At 36.3% G+C, this 19,979-nt stretch overlaps 1 protein-coding gene across 2 annotated transcripts in view; it reads right to left on the bottom strand.

Annotated features, from left to right (window-relative positions):
- The window catches only part of GEMIN8 (gem nuclear organelle associated protein 8), a 170,701-nt gene that overhangs the window by 54,119 nt on the left and 96,603 nt on the right, over nt 1–19,979 (bottom strand). Inside the window, exons 1-2 of one of the 2 annotated variants that reach the window (XM_081125196.1) lie at nt 18,071–18,128; nt 6,941–7,099 (exon numbers count right to left, since the gene is read on the bottom strand). The gene's annotated coding sequence lies outside the window, so the exon portion shown is untranslated. Of the gene's footprint in view, nt 1–6,940; nt 7,100–18,070; nt 18,129–19,979 lie in introns of those variants that run through there. The other variant, XM_081125195.1, reaches the window with a different exon arrangement.

Here is a 19,979-nt window from a genome sequence, read left to right as displayed (position 1 = left end):
CCAAGGGTAAATGACTGCTGTAGCCTACAGGGAATGGAAGTGATGTTCAATTGCTTGGAGAATAAACTATTCCTTAGTGAAAAAAGGTAGGAGAATTTTGGGACAATTATTAATGGTGAAGTTACCATCCACTAAAAATAGAGATGTAGTAGTAATAATAAAAGTAACAATAATAGTACTAATGATAGCAAACATATAGTACTTATTATTTGATTGGCAACTTTCTAACACTTTGTAGAGATTCACTCGTCATCTTTATAACATCAGCTTGGATTCCCTTAGGAGAAGACTCTTGAGAAAGAATTCAAATGCAAGTAATTTACTTGGGAGAGAAAAGAAATTCTAATAGAGTGGGAAAGTGAGACAGGAATGGAAAGGCAGCCAACAAGTTATGTATCACTAATGTATCACTGAAATTCTAGGAGTCAATATAAAACCATACCTTAGAATTATCTCAGCTAAGGGGCCAGGGAACTGAACTATTTTTATATACCAACTCCCATCAGTCATTTGTTGAGAGGTGCTATCAGGAAGCATTAATTCCCTGGTACTTGTAGTCTGCCAACATGTGATCGAAGCAGCTAAATGCCAGAGACAGCCTTCAGGCAAGGGGATGCAGAGGATGTACAGGAAGTTTGGCTGCAGGTACAGAAGTGGTAAGGGCTAGAGGCTGTAAGAGAATTTACTATACTCCTTCACAATGTATAAAGTTAAAAAAGCAAGATATGAAACAATAGGTATAGAATGACTCCATTTTTCCAACTCCACTCTACATATACAGGCACACACACTTACAAATACATAGAACCTACCTACCACTGAGCTGCTGGGGTTCTCTTCCCTCCAACCCCTTCACTTGAGCTCTGGATCCCATCCTCTTACACCTTTTTGAACACTTTACTCCTTCAGTCATTGTCTGCCCCCCTCCCCCTGCCCCACTTCTCTCTCACATGTAATAGTAACCCTCTATTTCTATTGAAACATTCTCATCTGATACACATATGTTATTAGCTCTCATTTTTTCCCCATTCAGTGGGTTGTCTTTTCATTTTGGTGATGGTTTCTTTTCCTGTGAAAAAACTTTTTAATGTAGTTCCATTTGTTTATTTTTCTTTTTTTCCCTTGCCTAAGGAGATATATCAGAAAAAATATTTCTATGAGAAATGTTTGAGATTTTACTGCTTATGTTTTCTTTTAGGATTTGTAAGGTTTAAAATCTTACATTTAAATCTTTAATCAATTTTGAGTTTATTCTTGTGTATGATATAAGAAGACGGTCTAATTTCATTTTTTGCACTATCTGTCTAGTTTTCCCAACACCATTTACTGAATAGACTATCTTCACCCCATTGTATGTTCTTGCTACATTTGTTGAATATTAATTGACTATAAGGCATGGTTTATTTCTGGGCTCTCTATTCTGTTCCATTGGTGTATATGTCTGTTTTTATGCCAGTACCATGCTGTTTTGATTACAATGGCCTTGTAGTATAGTTTGATATCAGGTAGCATGATTCCTCCAACATTGTTCTTTTTTATCAAGATTGCTGTGGCTATTCGGGGTCTTTTGTGGTTCCATACAAATTTTTGACATATTTGTTCTAGTTCTGTGAAATACACCATTGGTACCTGGATAGGAATTGCATTAAATCTATAGATTGCTTTGGGTAGTATGGACATTTTAATCATGTTAATTCTTCCAATTTATGAACACAGTATATGCTTCCACTTATTTGTATCTTCTTCAATTTCTTTGTTCAGTGTCTTATAATTTTCCAAGTACAGGTCTTTTACATCCTTGTTTAAACTTATCCTTAGGTATTTTATTTTTTGATGCAATTGTAAATGGGATTGTTTTCTTAGTTTCTCTTTCTGACAGTTCATTATTGGTGTATAAAAATGCAACTGATTTCTGGATATTTACTTTGTATCCTGCTACTTTATTGAATTCGTTGATCAGTTCTAGTAATTTTATGTGGAATCTTTAGGGTTCTCTGTATACAGTGTCATGTCATTCTGCAAATAATGACAGTTTTATTTTCTCCTTTCCAATCTGCATGACTTTTATTTCTTCTTCTTATCTGATTGCTGTGGCTACAACTTCCAGTACTATGTTGAATAAGAGTGGTGAAAGCAGACATCCCAGTCTTGTTCTCGATATTAAGGGAAACACTTTTAGATTTTGCCCATTGAGTATGATGTTGGTGGTGTGTTTGTCATATATGGTCCTTATTATGTTGAAATATGTTCCCTCTATTCCCACTTTTCTGAGAGTTTTTATCATAAATGGGTGCTGGATTTTATCAAATGCTTTTTCTGCATCTACTGATATGATAATGTGATATTTATCTTTCATTTCATTTATGTGATGTGTCACATTTATTGATTTGAGAATATTGTACCAACCTTGCATCCCTGGAATAATTCTTACGTGATCATGGTGTATGATCTTTTTAATGTATTGCTGGATCCAGTTTGCTAATATTTTGTTGAGGATTTTAGCATCTATGTTCATCAGGGATATTGGCCTATAATTTTCTTTCTTTGTAGTGTCTTTATCTGGTTTCGGAATTAGGATAATGCTGGCCTCATAAAAAGAGTTTGGGAGTCTTCCCTCCTCTTGAATTTTTTGGAATAGTTTAAGAAGGACAGGTGTTAGTTCTTCTTTGAATGTTTGGTAAAATCCACTGTGAAGCCATCCGGTCCAAGACTTTTGTTTGTTGGGAGTTTTCTGATTACTGCTTCAATTTCATTAGCTGTAATTGGTCCATTCAGATTTTCTGATTCTTCCTGATTAAGTGATGGAAGATTGTATGTTCCTAGGAATTTATCCATTTTGTCAAGGTTGTCCAATTTGTTGTTCATAATATTTTATTCCAATTCTTTGTATTTCTGTGGTGTCAGTGGTTACTTCTCCTCTTTCATTTCTGATTTTATTTATTTGGATCCTCTCTCTTTGTTTCTTGATGAATCTGATTAAAGTTTTGAAAATCTTGTTTATCTTTTCAAAGAACCAGTCCTTGGTTTCATTGATCTTTTATACTGTCTTTTTTATACAGTGCTCTATTTTGTTCATTTCTGTTCTGTTCTTCATTATTTCCTTTCTTCTACTCACTTTAGGCTTTGTTTGTTTTTATTTTTCTAGTACCTTTAAGTGTAAGTTTAGATTGTTTATCTGAGATTGCTCTTGTTTCTTGAGGTAGGACTGTAATGCTATGAATTTCCCTCTCAGGGCTGCTTTTACTGTGTCCTATAGATTTTGGGTTGTTGTGTTCTCATTTTCATTTGTTTCAAGGTATCTTTTGATTTCTTCCTTGATCTCATTGTTAACATGTTATTTAGCCTCCATGTCTTTGTGTGTTTTTAGTTTTTTTCTTTTGATTAATTTCTAGATTCATGCCATTATGGTCAGAAAGATGCTTGATCTGATTTCAATCTTCTTAAATTTATTGAGATTTGTTTTATGTCCTAACATGTGGTCTATCCTAGAAAAGGTTCCATGTGCACTTGAAAAGAATGTATATTCAGCTGCTTTGGGATGAAATGCTCTGAAGAGATCAATTAAATCCATCTGATTTACTGTGTCATTTAAAGCTGTTATTTCCTTGTTGATTTTCTGTCTGGAACATCTATCCAGTGATGTGAATAAGGTGTTAAAGTCCCTTACTATGACTATATTACTGTCAAAATCTCCCTTTATGTCCATCAATACTTGCTTTATATATTTAGGTGCTCCTATGTTGGGTGCATAAATGTTTACACGGGTTGTATCCTCTTTTTGGTTCTCTCCTTTTATCCTTATATAGTGTCGTTCTTTGTCTGTCACTATAGCCTTTCTTTTAAAGTCTATTTTATCTGATATATGTATTGCTACGCCAGCTTTTATTCATTTCTATTTTCATGAAATATCTTTGTCCATCACTTTACTTTTAGTCTGTGTGTATCTTTCATTCTACATTGGTCTCTTGTAGACAGCATATATATGGGTCTTGTTTTCTTATCTAATCAGCTACTCTATGTCTTTTGATTCAAGCATTTAAGCCATTTACATTTAAAGCGATTATTATTATTATTTTAAAAATATATCTTTATTAATTTCAGAGAGAGGAAGGGAGAGAGTGAGAGATAGAAAAGAAACATCAATGATGAGAGAAAGTAATTGATTGGCTGCCTCCTGCTCACCCCCTACTGGGGAATGAGCCCACAACCTGGGCATGTGCCCTGACTGAGAATCGAACCCTGACCTCCTGGTTCATAGGTCAATGCTCAACCACTGAGCCATGCAAGCTGGGCTAAGCTTTGCCATTTTAATTATGATGTGTCTTGCTGTTGGCCTCTTTGGGTTCTTTGAGACTTGTAACTTTGAATTTTAAACCCTGAAAATTTAGTATGTATTCAGAAATTAAGTTAAAAATATCTACATAATACCTATGCTGATGTAACATACATTTTTTTTTGCATTGAACTATCTACTGCACCCCTCATAACCCTTCTCTTTAAGAATCCAACTGCCAAGAAGCCAGATTTAGGGCATATCATGTGTGCATGTGGACATATTTCCCTTAGAAATACATGGAAATTAGTTGGTGTTATAATGATACTATGTATTTATATTTAGCTACCCAATAGACTGAGTAGGATTTTCAATTGTCTTGACCTTGTATCATACTGTTTCTATGGAATTATACCTTCTAATTTTCCTAAAATATAGCCTTATAAAAGAGTACTTACAACAAACTTTTGTAAGTTGTCATCATTTAGATAACATATACCTATGACTAATTTTTAAAAATGTTTTGTTTACCTGGCTGGCCATGGCTCAGCGGTTGAGCATTGACCTAGGATCCAGGAGATCACGGTTTGATTCCTGGTCAGGTCACATGCCCGGGTTGCAGGTTTGATCCCCAGTTGGGGGCGTGCAGAAGGCAGCCAATCAATGACGACTCTCACCATTGATGCTTCTCTCTCTCCCTCTCCCTTCCTCTCTCTGAAATCAATAAAGATATATTTAAAATAAAACAAAACAAAACAAAAAACACGAAAAACCTTTTGTTCAGCATTTTTACCTTCATGTGGGTACATCTGCTAACTTTTGGTATTGAAAGGGAAAAGTCAGACTTTCATTTTAAAAGAGAAAAATGAAAGGATTATGGTGACAGGAGTGAAGAGCAAAAAGACATAATTCTATAATTCAAGCAGACTCTCAGGAATCAAAGAAATTCTTGGATGATCCAATTGCCTAGTTAAGAGAGAGGATTTTTTTCCTCTTCTGTTCCTTCTTGGATAACTGGTATTATTTATCTGAATAAATGTGGCTTTTAAGAGAAAGAAAAAGTGCCCCATGCCTTTGCATTTAGTGTATTTTTCCCCCAGTGGAGTTTTTTCCCCACTTACTTCATTAGAGCAAAATAAATGATTTTGCTCCTTGGTGTTGCATATGGTCATGTCTAAATGGGGCTTTATGTTTATCTTAAGAATATTTTGGCTTCAAGGCAGCAAGTGAAGTCTTCAAATCCTAGGGAGTGCCATCTGACTGCCTGAATAACACTGCAAACAGTGCTTTGATGACTGGGCAAGTTTCTGTCTCAGGAGCCTTGCTAAATGAAGATTTGTCACACCACTTCCTTAATTTAAGCAGTCTGCTCTGCAAATGATGACTGCTCTTTTACATTTGTGCTTTCCCTTCCAAGGGAATCATCTGTTGCTCTGCTTCCCACCAAGGAAGACACAGGGACTGCTTCATGGGATTGTCAAAAGCTAAACTTCAACCAAGTAAATCTTAATAATCAAATTGGCTTCATTGAATGATTTCATGAATCGGGTAGCATCTAGCAAGTAGAAAGGTGCCTCAAAGGGCTACAGAATGGAAAATGCTTTTAAAGGCAAGAAAAGGAAGTAATAAACAACAAAAAAGGATTAAGATTAGGTCACCTCCCTTTTGGGGACAAAAAGGTCTTTTTAGGTGGGTTACCTTATATTCCTCTGAGGGATAGAGAGGGACCATGCAATAGATTACCCCATTGGTGCTGACCAGAAAATCCTAGACAGACCTTAAGATTATATTCTTGGGGGAATACTGAAATGGCAATTAATTAGGTATTAAGCCCTCATTTGATGATGTGGTTTATCATAAGTGACTCCATTTTGGGTCTGTGGTTTTCTCTTTAACAAGATGAAGTGCCCAGCACCATGCCTAATAGGTGGCAGTCCTCAATAAATGAATGATATTATTATCTAAATGCAGTAAAAAGAAGGTTTGTCTGAACTCAGGTTCCCTAGAAGTGGACCCGATAGGAGAATTTGAGAGCAAGTAATTTCCTAAGGAAGTGCTCCTGGGAGAGGCCAGGAGGAAGGGAGTGGGATAGGGAAGTAATAGCCTCATTCCCATCCCTGGGAGCTCTGAAGGATGAATGAAGCCTTAGAAGATGCCTGTCCACAAGCTGAGGGGGCTAGGCTTCCATACTCCCACACTCAATCCTTGGGGCTGCCTGGGGAGGAAGTGAACTCTCAGACACTTCTGCCCTCAGTACAGGATGGTGAAGTGGCTCCAGAGCTGAGGGGCCTTACTCTGAGGAAATTTGTAGGTGCGAGCCTTCAGAAGCAAACTTAGGTGGCATTTAAATTACATAAAAATTACAGTTGAAAAAGTAGATTCACAAAGAAGTTCCAAGCAAACTTAAAATTTTTCCAGTTACTGAATCAAGCATTTATTTTTAAATTTAAATTAAATAAATTGAAATTAAAAATTTAGTTCCTCAAGGGCTCTTGACATATTTGAAGTGCTCAAAGCCATATGCAACAAGTCACCACTGAATTGGACAGTATAGCTCTAAGCTATGTGGAGGCAGTTAGAGGCAGCCGTGAAAAGCTTTCTGGCAAGGGTCTTGAGATAAGTTTGTAGAGTCAAGGGACATGAATAAAGGCAAGAGGAAGAGGATACCTGGATTTTTTGTATGTGTTGTCAAACACTGAAGTCCTCATTGTGTCATCACTCAGGCATCTTCACTTCCTTTGATTTGATCTTGATTTTATTTATATCTGCAGCTGTACACTCTGGTTCCAGTCTCCATTGGACCAAGTCTGGAATCATAAGAGGCATCTATGGAAAGAAAAGGGGGCACAATATTAGTCTCTGAACATCACTCTTGAATCAATTTGTTGTGAATCTGCACTTAAAACCATTCTCCACAGCAACATATTCACAAAGATAATTGAAAAATTTGAATAAAAACAAAAAACCTCATTCCTCCAAAAACAACAACAAACCAACCAAATTTCAAAACCCCGACCAATCATCCAAACAACCAAGCAACCAGCCAATTAAACAAAAAGCAAATTCAGAGATAATCTCATCTGCTGTCCTCATTTCTAAAGTTGGAGCCTTAATTTTCACCATAAACAAATATCAATCCCAGGTAGACTAAGACTTAATTGGGAAAAGTAAAACCTTCCTAGAAAAACAAATAAAGGGTTTTGACACCCAATTCCCATGTGTGTGTATGGGTGTGTTTCCACACCAAGTCTTTGACACCCGCTTGATGTCCCTACACTTCAACTCAGTTATGACACTATGTATCTGGAGATAGAATCAAATCCCTCAGGTTAAGGGATCAGTTCTACAGGACTGTTCCCCACCCCACTTTCAGATGCCAGCTTGTCAGAAGTCCGATTGGCTAGAGATCGGAGATTCCAACAATTCCCTCAATGGGTTTGATTAATTGGCTAGAGCAGATCACAGAACTCAGACAGAGATTTTACTTACTAGATTACAGGTTTATTATAAAAGGATATAACTCGGAAACAGTAGGATGGAAGAGATGAGAAGGCAAGGTGTGGGGAAAGGGTGTAGAGCATCTATGCCCTTTCTAGGAGTGCCACTCTCCCCCAATCTCCATGAGCTCTGTAACCTGGGGGCTCTCTGAACTCTGTCCTTTTGGGTTTTTATGGAGGCTTCATTATATAGGTGTGACTGATTAGATCATTGGACATTGGTGGTAGATTCAACCTCCAGATCCTCTCCCCTGCTGGAGGTGGGACTGGAAGTTGCAACCATCTAATTACATCGTTGGTTCTCCAGGCAACCAGCCTATCCTTAGGTGTGGTCCAAAAGTAACGTCATTAACATAAGGAAAGATACTTTGGTTGCTCTTATCACTTAGAAAATTCCAAGGGTTTTCGGAGCTGCGTTTCCAAACAGGGAGGAAGACCAACTATACATATACAGAGTGGGACAAAAGTAGGTTTACAGTTGTTCTTATGGAAAATAATATGATAATTAATACAAGACTAAACTCATGTGCTCAAAATATCACAACAGGAAAATATTTTCATAATCTTGATATGAAGTCTCCCTTAAAGCATGGCACAAGAGTCAGAAACATTAAATAAAAATATTGAGAGGTTTGACTTCATTAAAAAAACATAAAAACTTTATGTGGCCAAACATATCATAAGTTAAAAGAAAAATATTAACCCATAGGAGAAGCTCCAACAAAATGTAACAGAAAAAAAATATAGAGGGGTCATTAGCTATAATGTAAGTCTTACTAATCAATAAAATGAATGCCAACATGGACGTAAAGAATCAATTCTTAAAAGTAGTTCAAATGGCCAATACCTTTATGAATAGATGCTCAACTTTGTTAATAACAGAAGAAATGCAAAGTAGAAAATGGATATAAGTTTTGACTTATTGGTTGGTAAAGACTAAAAAGACTGACAATAGGCAGGATTGTGATGGTATGAGGAGAGAGGCTCTCTCACACACGAGTGATGAAGATCTAAATTCATACAAAGTTAGGGGTGGACAATTCAGGAGCATTTGTCACAGTGACTAATAGGTATCTTTTGCCCAAGCAATTCCACTTCTAGAAATTTATCTTGACAACATAATCAAGCAAGTGAATAAAGATATTGAGAGTTTTATACCAAATGAAAAAATGGAAACAAGTGCCCTGGGGGTCGGATAACTAAATTATGGTATATTTATGCAATGGCGTATCGTGCAGCCATTGATAAGGGTAAAAGAACTATATAGACATGAAAACATGCTCATGATCTATTAAATTTAAAAACTGGGTTTTAGAGTATTGACTATAGTGGGATTCTCATTTTGTTTTAAAAAAGTATCTGGAAAAAGGGGACATCTGTAATACTTTCAACAGTAAAGATAAATTTTTAAAAAAGGTATCTGAAACGTTTAGTCAATGGTGATTTCCTCTAGAGAGTAGAATTGGGGAAGATGCTATCACTTCCTTTTTTTAAAAAAAAATGTTTTTTATTGATTTTTAGAGAGAGAGGAAGGGAGAGGGAAAGAGAGAATCATTGATGAGAGAGAAACATTGATTGGCTGTCTCCTGTATGCCCCCTACTGGGGATCGAGCCTGCAACCTGGGAATTGAACCAGTGACACTCAACCACTGAGCCACACTGGCCGGACAGAACTTCATTACTTTTTAAGGCTGAATACTATTTCATTGTATGGCTAGACCACGCATTTGTTTATCTATGCATCAGTTGATGCACATTTGGGCTGTTTCTACCTTTTGGCTACTGTGAATTATGCTTCCATGAACATGTGTGTGCGAGCACTTGTTTGAATGCTTGTTTCAATTCTTTTGGATATATACCTAGTAGTGAAATTACTGGGTAATATGCTAATTCTATGTTACACTTTTTGAGGAATTGCCAGACTGTTTTCCACAGCAGTTGCATCAATTTACATTCCCACCAGCAATGTATAAGGGTTACGATTTCTCCACATTCTCTCCAATCCTTGTTATTTTCCATTAAAAAAAATTGTAGCCATCCTAGTGGATGTGAAGTGGTATCAGATTGTGGTTTTGATTTGTATTTCCTTGATAACTAATGATGTTGAGCATCTTTTCAGGAGCTTATTGGCTGTCTGTATATCTTCTTTGGAGAAATGTTTAAGTTCTATGCCCATTTTTCAGTTAGGTTGTCTTTTTGTTGTTGAGTCATAAGAGTTCTTTATATATTCTGGATGTATATTTATTTACCTTTGAAAACAAAGAGTGATTCTCATCCTTTGAGGACTCAACTCAGATCCTCCAAGAAGCCTAATATTCCCAGATAGAATTTATTTCTCCACACTCAGAGAACATGCAACGAAGACCATATGTGGCCCCAAAGCCAAAAATATTTACTATCTAGCCCTTTACAGAAAATATCTGCTGACACCTGGACCATCAATTCCTTAAGGGCAGTGATGGTTCTTGACAGAGCCTTAAATGCTCAAAATGATGGCCTTTGGTCACTAAAAACTCGAGTGTTTTGCATATAGTCTAAAGTAAAGCAATATATTTTGGAAAAAAATTATTTCAAAAGTGATTATGACCAGAGTTCTGAACTTCAAATTTAATTATTTGGAAACATTATACATAAGGAATACCTCATTTTCTGGTAAAGCAGAATAAATGAAGTGTTCCTATAATTTTGTTCACCAAATCTGTAGCTGAGTTTTTAGGAAATGATTTGAAAAACAATTTACATACTTTGAACTCTGAAGTCTGAAATGCGGTGTAAACCTGAGAACACTGTTATCGTTTGGTCTGTTTCTGTTCTCATTTGCCTCGGTGGAAACACAAGATTATTGGTACAAAGTGTCACTCAATTTATGGCTCAGGAACTGAACCACTTGGCTTAAAGCCAGCAATTACTTCACTGCTAGCAAAGGCCTGTAAATGTCTTGGCTCTTACCCGAACAGGTTTCATACTGACACCAGAAATGTGTTTAAAAATAATGCATCTATTTTGGAGATCCTGAAACTTGGACATTTCCACGTTGCTATTTTCACCTTAGTCTAGGCTTCTCTTATACATCATAAATAGCACAATGGAAGAGGCACAGTGCCTTTTTCTTAGCTGTTTTACCTTCATTTTTTAGTCTCAGCTTGAGCATTTTTCAGGCCTTGACAATCAGATTGATTTAGGAGCTGACTGAAGCCTAGTGGAGGAAAATTAAAAATTGTGACTGCATTACCCTCTGGTCTTCTGTGTGAATGGCTGAGGTCTGGGTTCAGTTCTAATTAAAAGCAGAGAGAAATTACTGAGGTGAAACTAAAGAGAAATAAGAGTCTGCCTTAACAACCAGTGAGGCAGGCGTCTTTGCAGGGGCCTGACTAGTGAGGAGTGGGGAAGCGGCTATGCCTGGACATACTTAGCAAACTTTCTCTATAAAAGGCCAGATAGTAAATATTCTTAGCTTGGCAGGCCATAGAGCTCCTGTTGCAACTATTCAATTCTGCCATTGCATAGACAACTGGAGAAAGAAATAGCATGGATGTGCTCCAATCACTTTATGCACAAAAAGAGGCTGCAGGTTACATTTGGCCTGTGGGCGGGTGGTAGTTTGGCAATCCGGGTCTACACCATCAATCTGAGGTTTGGCTGCTGGGTTTCTTCCTCCTGCTGGCACACTTTTGAGGATTTCTTTGTTTACAACCCACCCAAGGAAGGTGACCAGGGGAAGAGAGAGATGCTTTTACACACAGCAGGTTTTCTGTGAAGACTCTGCTAATGCATTTGGTTGGGGACAAAGCTAAATTCATAGCTAATGTGGGATTGATGATCCATGGAGTTCTAGAGACATTTTTATTGTAGATTTAACTGGGAGGAAGAATCAAGAATTGACTGAGTGTTTTCTATAGGCCTAAAGTAAATGGGGCGAGAATTTCTCCCAAGATAGTGTGTGTCTGCCACTCTCACTCTCAGATAAATTTTTTTTTGGCTCATATCTGGTTCTTTTCTCTTAGTAAACTCAAAGTCAATATCTCTGTGTGGTCTCTGTGTAGATTATTCAGGTATATGCTGGATTTTACTTTCCTAACACAAATACTCCTAAGATTCCATTTAATTTCTTTTGAGAAGAACTTATAGCAGTAAAGTGGAGTGGTCTTTTATCATACATTTTAAAACTAACAGATGTTCAAATGTATGTTAAAATGAAAATACAGTAGTTCCCTTTTATTTGTGGGGGGTATATTCCAAGAGCACTGAACCCTATATAGACTATGCTTTTCCCTATACATACATACCTATGATAAATTTTACTTTATAAATTAGGTAATTTCACAGATAGAAGGTTTATTCTTACTGTAGATCTTAGCAACCTCCACATGTATTTTTTTTCCTTTTCTTACTAAGCCCAGAACTTTCACCTTTTCGCTTAAAGGAAGCACTTAATGGCTTCTCTTTGGCATGTCCAAATGGCCAGTATCACTACTCCCGTACTTTGGGGCCATTAATAAGTAAAATACGGGTGACTGGAGCACAAACACTATGATGCAGAGAGAGCTGAACTGATAACCAAGATGGCTCTGAGTGACGAATGGGCGAAAAAGTATATACAGTATGGAGACACTGGACAAAGGGATGATTTACATCCCAGGCCAGACATAGTGGGAAGGTGTGAGACTTCATCATGCTACTCAGCACACAATTTAAAACTTATGAATTGTTTATTTCTGGAATTTTCCATTTAATATTTTTTGGACCATGGTTGACTGCAGGTAACTGAAACCCTGGAAAGCAAAACTGCAGATAAAGGGGGACTACAGTGTTGAGCTAGTGTAAGAAAGGACAGATCAATGGGATGCCTTAGAAATGCCCCTATACTTACCCTCAATTAGATCCAATTTGTACCCTTATTTAAACTCCAGTATTTATATAAGAGAAAATAATATTCACAAATCAGTGGGGGGAGGGATGGATTGTGTCCCTGGATGGATGACTGGATAAAGAAGATGTGGTATATATACACCATGGAATACTACTCAGCCATAAGAAAAGATAAAATACTGCTATTTGAGACAACATTGATGGATCTTGAGAATACCATGCTAAGTGAAATAAGTCAGAAAAACTTATATGATTTCACTCATATGTGGTATACAAAGCTGAAAGCAACAAATGAACAAGTAAGAAAAACAAACCCTCATAGACACAGACAACAGTATGGTGGTTACCAGAGGGAAGGGGGTGGGGTAGTATAGGGTAAAGGGTGTCAAATATATGGTGATGGCAGAAGATTTGACTTTTGGTGGTAAACACACAATGCAATATACAGATGATGCATCATACAACTGCATACTTGAAATCTGTATAATTTTATTAACCAATGTCACCCTAATAATTTAATAAAAAAAGTTATGCAGGACTTCTCATGGCTTTCATTGTGCTACTCTGCAGAGTGAATCTCCATGAGGGAGAATATGGTATGATATATTCCCCAATTTTTGTCCACTGATCCCAGTGTTCCATGGAACATAATTTGGGAAATGCTGGTTTATATACAATGGTTTCCATTATTCTAAAGTATACTTTATGTTCACATGCATATGCACACATAAGAGAGTGATACAAATGACACAAAATGCTGACCATGATTACTTCTCAGTGATAGGATTATAGATGATTGGGGGGGGGGGGAGGTGTTTGCATTTTTTATGTATTTCTAAAACAAGCATGAATTAATCTTGCAATCAGAAAGAAAATGTTAATAAGAAAAGAATATGGAGCACTACTGGCTAAAGGAAGAAGATATTGGAATTAAAGTAGAAACTTTTACTAAATTAGAAATATGTAGAATACTTGACTGCATGCAGCAAAATTTCAAGTCATTTCCATGTATCCAGCCTGTTCAGTCTGTTTTCTCCTCTGCCCCTTTTGCTGTCTATCTATCTACGGACATATGTATTTAGTATATATAATTTAAAACAACTGTGTAGGTAGCTTGGGACAGGTTTCCATACATATTTTTTAATTTTAAAAAATTGATTTGAGAGGGAGGGAGAGAGAGAAACATGGATGTGAGAGAGAAACATCGATTGGATGTCCCGCACATGCCCTGACAGGGGATCGAACCCACAAGCATTTGGTTTATGGGAGGATGCTCCAACCAACTGAGCCACACTGGCCAGGGTCAAGTTTCCATATTTTAATATACAAGGTAATGTTATTATTTTACATCCAAGTAAATAAGAATTATCATTTTCCCCACAGTCCATCAAACTGGAGTAGTTTCATTTTTTAAATGAATTTTTTATTTTGGAATAATTTAGATTTACAGAAAAGTTGCAAAGCTAGTACAGAGAATTCCTGCCCAACCTTCACCCAGTTTCCCTTAATGTTAACATCTTACATACCATGGTACATTTGTCAAAAGTGAGAAATTAACAGTGGCTTTTATGGGTTTTTACCAGTTTTTTTCATTGATTTCCTTGTTGTGTTCTAGGATCCAGTTCAGGAAATCACACTGCACTTAGCAAACTGGTTTCTTTAAATTCAGTGTAAACTGTTAAGAATAAGCTCCATTTCAATTTGGTGATTTATAAAGCACTAAAATTGGTGAAATATTCAGCTATCCTTTACTAAATTCCTGTAAGTGGGCAGAAGGTGTCCAGGAGACTCCTACTGTGTTTCCAGACTTTCCACAGCCTCTGCTCTGGATAAAGTGCTTTCAAATTTGGACAGCATTTTTACAGATTATCTCAATCGATCATCCCAATCACTGCATGAATGAGGCAAGGCAAATATAATTTTGTTTGATTCCCATTTCACTAATTAAAAGATTGAAAGCTGCACAAGGTCTTGTGCTTAGAAGAGCCCTATGTTTGGTTTAATGCTCTGTTACAACCTTTCTAAAATTCTTAATAATTTATAAACAAGAATTATTTTTATTTTGCATTGGGTCCTGCAAATTATGAAGCTGGTCTTGCCTGGAGAGCAGCCTTGCTCACTCAGGGTCACGTAGAATTGGAGTAGTTGAGTGACTGTTAGTGCTTTCTGACTTAGAGTTTTCTCTTCCTTTTATTACACTACAGCATTTCCATCAACCTGGGGACCTATGACTTGAATCCAACCTAGTGGTCTGTTCCCTCATTTTCTAAAAATTTTACTTTTCTGGCCCTGTATCAATGCCTCAGTATGTCTGCATGTAATTTTTGCCTTGACAACTTTGATTTCTATTTTGAAAACAAATCAATCTGAAAACTTGCTTACCTGTGGATAAGACAACTGCTCTGCTAATTTATGTTCATAATTTCTTAGCGGTGACTACTGCCTCAGCAGCTATGCATATTATATTTGTTAAACAGGTTTAAAATATAATCTAAAAAATGGTTCTATTTTGTTTCCAAGGTTGGTTAATTAGCTCATGCTGTTGTCAGGGCTGAACTGTGAACTGCAACTCCCTTCCTGAAGGGAAGATATTAATTTTTCTGCAGACATGAAAACATTTGAGTGAACAGCATGATTTTAAAAATCAGGAAGTACTGCTTAGTGGTCAAATAGTCAAAATAATGCTTGGTGGCCTGGACGGCCGATCCACATGATTTGTGTTGGCCCAGAAAGAACTTGATACAATCATTCCATGACTCTTGAGAGAGATGAGGGCTTCGGCAAAGTGAGGACTTCTCCCTTGGCTTTATATCACTGACAGAAATAGGGGTTTTGTCTGGGAGCAAAGGTGTGGATTGATGTATTCTGCTTTAATTTTAGCTCTATAAAGGTCTGGCTATATGGGCACTGTTGACTAATAGGGTTGTGTGATGGTCATGCTTGCATTTAGTTTACAGAATTAACCACAAGAATTTAGGGGGGAGACATAGAAAGACTTTTGGGGATGTGGGAAGGATATGAACTTTGGCGAGGTAGAAGGTGGGCTGTTATGGGTTGAATTGTGTCCCTCCTAAAGATATGTTGATGTCTTAACCCTCAAAACCTGTGAACATAGCCTTATTTGAAAATAGGGTGTTTGCAGATGGACTCAAGTAAAGACAAGGTCATATTGGATTAGAATGGACCCTAATCCAATGACATGTCATCATAAGAAGAGAGTAATTTGGACACAGACACAGGAAAGAGAGCCATGTAAAGATGCAGAGATTGGAGTGATATGTCTACAAGCCAAGGAATGCCAAGGCTTGCTGGCAACCATTGGAAGCTAGGAGAGGGAAGGATAATCCTTCCCTAGAGCCTTCAGAGGTAGTGTGGCCCTGCTGAAACCTGGATTTCAGACTTCTGGCCTCTAGAATTATGAGAATAAATTTATGTTGTTTTAAGACACCAAGTTTGTGATACTTTGTTATGGCAGCCCAGGAAATGCATACATATTGTAAATGAGGGGAAAAGACACAATGAAAGGGAAAATTGCTTTACCCATCCTATAAGTATGAATCTAAAAGATAGTGCATCTTAGGTTTGTCTTTTTCCATCTGATTATGCTTATTGTAGAAAATCTGGGAAAAAGGAAGTACAGTCCTTTTACACATATATGAAAAGTACTTTGATACATCTACACAAAACATATTGTTATATATGTACTTCCCACCTATTCTGTCTCCCCTACTATCTCCAAAAATAATATTAAGTGAAATATACAGTTTTGGAAGATGTCTATTGAACTTAATATGCTAGCATGAGGATTTGCAATGTCATGAAATGTTCTTTGAAATATCTCTTATATACATTGAATAGATTCTTTTGTATAGATATATCAGTTTCCTCTATATAGATGTACCATAACTTATTTAACAATTGCTATATTTTTAGACATTTAAGTTAAATTTCTTTCATGGTTTTTTAAAAACCAGTTTTTGGCTAGGGTGCTGATTTTTCCATCTATGGAAAAGAAAATTTTAATTAATTTTTAAAAATTTGTTTTGTCTTGCTTTGCTTCCCGCCCCCCCCCTTTGTTTTGTTTTTTGTTCTATTATCAAGATTTTCTTGATATTCTGTGGTTTATTGCTGGGATATTATCATTATAACCAATGAGTTTACTGCTTCTCTCTATTGTTTCCCCCATATCTCTTATTGACCTCCTTCCTTGCCCTTGCTTTACCTCTCTCTGTCTTTCTGTTCCATTGGCATAACTTTTTCTTTCTTTTCTTTTTCTCCCCTTTTATTGTCTGTCTTCATGTCTTTTTGTTTCTTTGTGTTTGTCTATTTTCTTTTTATTTTTTCTTTTTCAACCATGTTCCTAGTCCTACTCTCTACCCTTAATTTTTTGCTCATCCTTCTTTCTTTTCAGAATCTTTTATCTGCCCCTTTTATCTCCCAGTAGCTTCTCTACTTTTTACTTTTCTATTTTATTATTATTTTATTTATTATTAGCAATAATATGCCCCCCCCCTTTTTGCTTTACCATTTGTGTTCTCACTTCACTCTCTCAATTCTACTTTCTCTTGTGATGTTTTCATTGTGATTCTCAGGATATTTTGTAAGTTATTGTTTGTTTCCTGGCAGCGTGGTTATGTTTTGTGTTGCCCTCTCAGTACCTGTACAATAGCTCACAGGATGTGGTTGTGGCTGAGCACCACAGTTAGCCAACTTGAGAGGAGAGTCCTCCCAAGAATGGGTCAACAACAATCTAGACCCAATCACAACAGGACAGCCCAAAGAACCCACAAAAGGGTCACCCACAAAAGGGACATGCCTAGAGCAAATAGCTCAGAAGTATAAGGAGGCAAGAGCATACAATGGAGTAAAGACGGTCTCTTCAATAAATGGTGTTGCAAAAATTGGACAGTTACACACACAAAAAAATGAAACTAGACCACCAACTTACTCCATACACAAGAATAAATTCAAAATGGATAAAAGACTTAAACGTAAGTCATGAAACCATAAAAATCCTGGAAGAAAACATAGGCAGTAAAGTCACAGACATTTCACATAGTGGAATTTTCACTGAAACATCACCTACGGCAAGAGAAACAAAAGAAAAAAGTAAATAAATGGGACTACATCAAACTAAAAAGATTCTGCCCAGCAAAAGAAAGCAGCCTCAAAATGCAAAGTGAACCCAGGGTACGGGAGAGCATATTTGCCAAGGATGCATCTGATAAGGGGCTAATTTCCAAAGTGTACAAAGAACTCATACAACTCAACAAGAGGAACACAAACCACCCAATTAAAAAATGGGCAAACGACCTGAATTGACACTTCTCCAAAGAGGACATACAGATGCCAAGAGACATATGAGAAAATGCTCGACATCGCTAATCATCAGAGATGCAAATTAAAACCACAATGAGGTGTCACTTCACACCTGTCAGAATGGCTCCATCAGCAAATCAACAAACGACATGTGCTGGCGAGGGTGTGGGGAAAGGGGAAACCTAGTGCACTGCTGGTGGGAATGCAGACTGGGGCAGCCACTATGGAAAACAGTATGGAGGTTCCTCAAATAATTAGAACTGGAGCTGCCTTTTGACCCTGTGATCCCAGTCCTAGGAATGTATCCTAAGAATCCTGAAACAAGACAGGGTCAATGGGGAAAAAAAGGGACATCTTTAATATTTAGAACAATAAAAAAAAAAAAAAGAAAAAAAAGAAAAAAAATTTCTAAATGGAAAAATGTATAATAAAATACCAAAAGACAAGAAATTGATTGACTCAAATAAATAGAAGTATATGACAGGCAAAAACTTAATACTTCCAGTTTTCAAAGAGCTCCCACAAATTGAATGGAAAAACAACATAACAAAAAAGTCTGTTTATATTTATAGAAACTAAAATGAAATGATTAGTAAACCAATGAAAGTTTTAACATCATTAGCATTCAAGGGAGGGAAGATTTCAAGTACAATTTTCACTTGTCCAACTGCACAAAATAAAAGGTTGATAACATTCAGTACTGCTGACAATCTGGGAAAAGAGACATTTACGTATTGCTGTGGGAAGGTGAATGTAGAGCCTTTATGGAAAGCTATATTTTAATATTTGTTAAAAATATAAAAATGGATATTCCTTCGACCCAGCAATACCAGCTACAGGATTAAAAATACCATAATGTAAGATATAGCTATATCCAGGCAGTTATTTCTTGTAGTGGTAAAACTGGAAATAACTTGGATGTTCCTCAGTAGAAAAATGACTGGATTAATCATGCAAATTTTTACTTTGAATGATTACTAGAAAAATGAATTATAGCTATATGTTGACTTACAGAAATGCAGTGATATGTTATTAAGTAACGGGGAAAAACAGTCTTCAGGGTAAAAGATACAGTATGGTGTAATTTTGGTAAAATAAATAGATGCTCTCGCTCATGTTCATGTGTTTGTATACAGCATAGTGAGAGATATAGCAGGATATTCCCTGAATTATTATTATTGGATGTCTTGGGGATGGGACTGACTGCATTGGGAAACAGTATAAAGGATTTAGCACTATATCTATTATAGTAAATATTTTAAATGAATGGAACATGTTATTATTGTTTTTTTATTACAAATTTACAAATGATTATTTGGTATAAAGCAATAATAACAGCATTACATTTTTTTAAAAAAGCAAAACCTGATTATATCAATTTTAAAATATATCCCTCTGTCATCTTTGTATATATTTAAGATCCTCAGTATTACATATATTTTGTTTATAGTTTCAAATGGTGAATGGTATTTAATTTAATCAAAGTATCATGATTTTCTTAACTATTCCCCTAATATTAGGCATATGTTATTTTTAGTTTTCTGCTATTATGGTTCTTACTGCATGAGCACCTTTATGCTTATTGTTTTTATTCTGTTGATCTGTTCATTAATTTTTAAAAATATATTTTCTAGCGTGTGATTACTATTGAAACCATATAGGAATATTTATTGATCTTGTTACACACTGCCTTAGCTATAGAATTTTTTATCAGATATTTGCATTGAGATTCACTGTAATTCCTTTTTGTCTGTGGGCAAACCTTCTAAAGCAGATCTGAAAATAGTTTGCAAAGTGCTGCTTTTCTCTGGATTTTACCGATATCCCAATATAAAGATACACATTACTAGTTGTTCATTACAAGAAATTGTAAATATAGCAAAATGTCTATAATACCTGAAAATATCTTTTAAGAAGAATTTGACAGCCTTTTGGAAAATAATAACAGTAATTTGCATTCATCTGATACTCAACTGGATGACTCCACTTTTTTTTTTTTTGGAAAATGGATTGATACATAC

Source organism: Miniopterus schreibersii (genome assembly GCF_964146895.1).
Source record: "Miniopterus schreibersii genome assembly, chromosome: X".
In the NCBI taxonomy this organism is placed as follows: Eukaryota; Metazoa; Chordata; class Mammalia; order Chiroptera; family Miniopteridae; genus Miniopterus; species Miniopterus schreibersii.
Note: the sequence above shows the minus strand (reverse complement) of the source record. Positions and strands in the feature narration are given on the sequence as shown.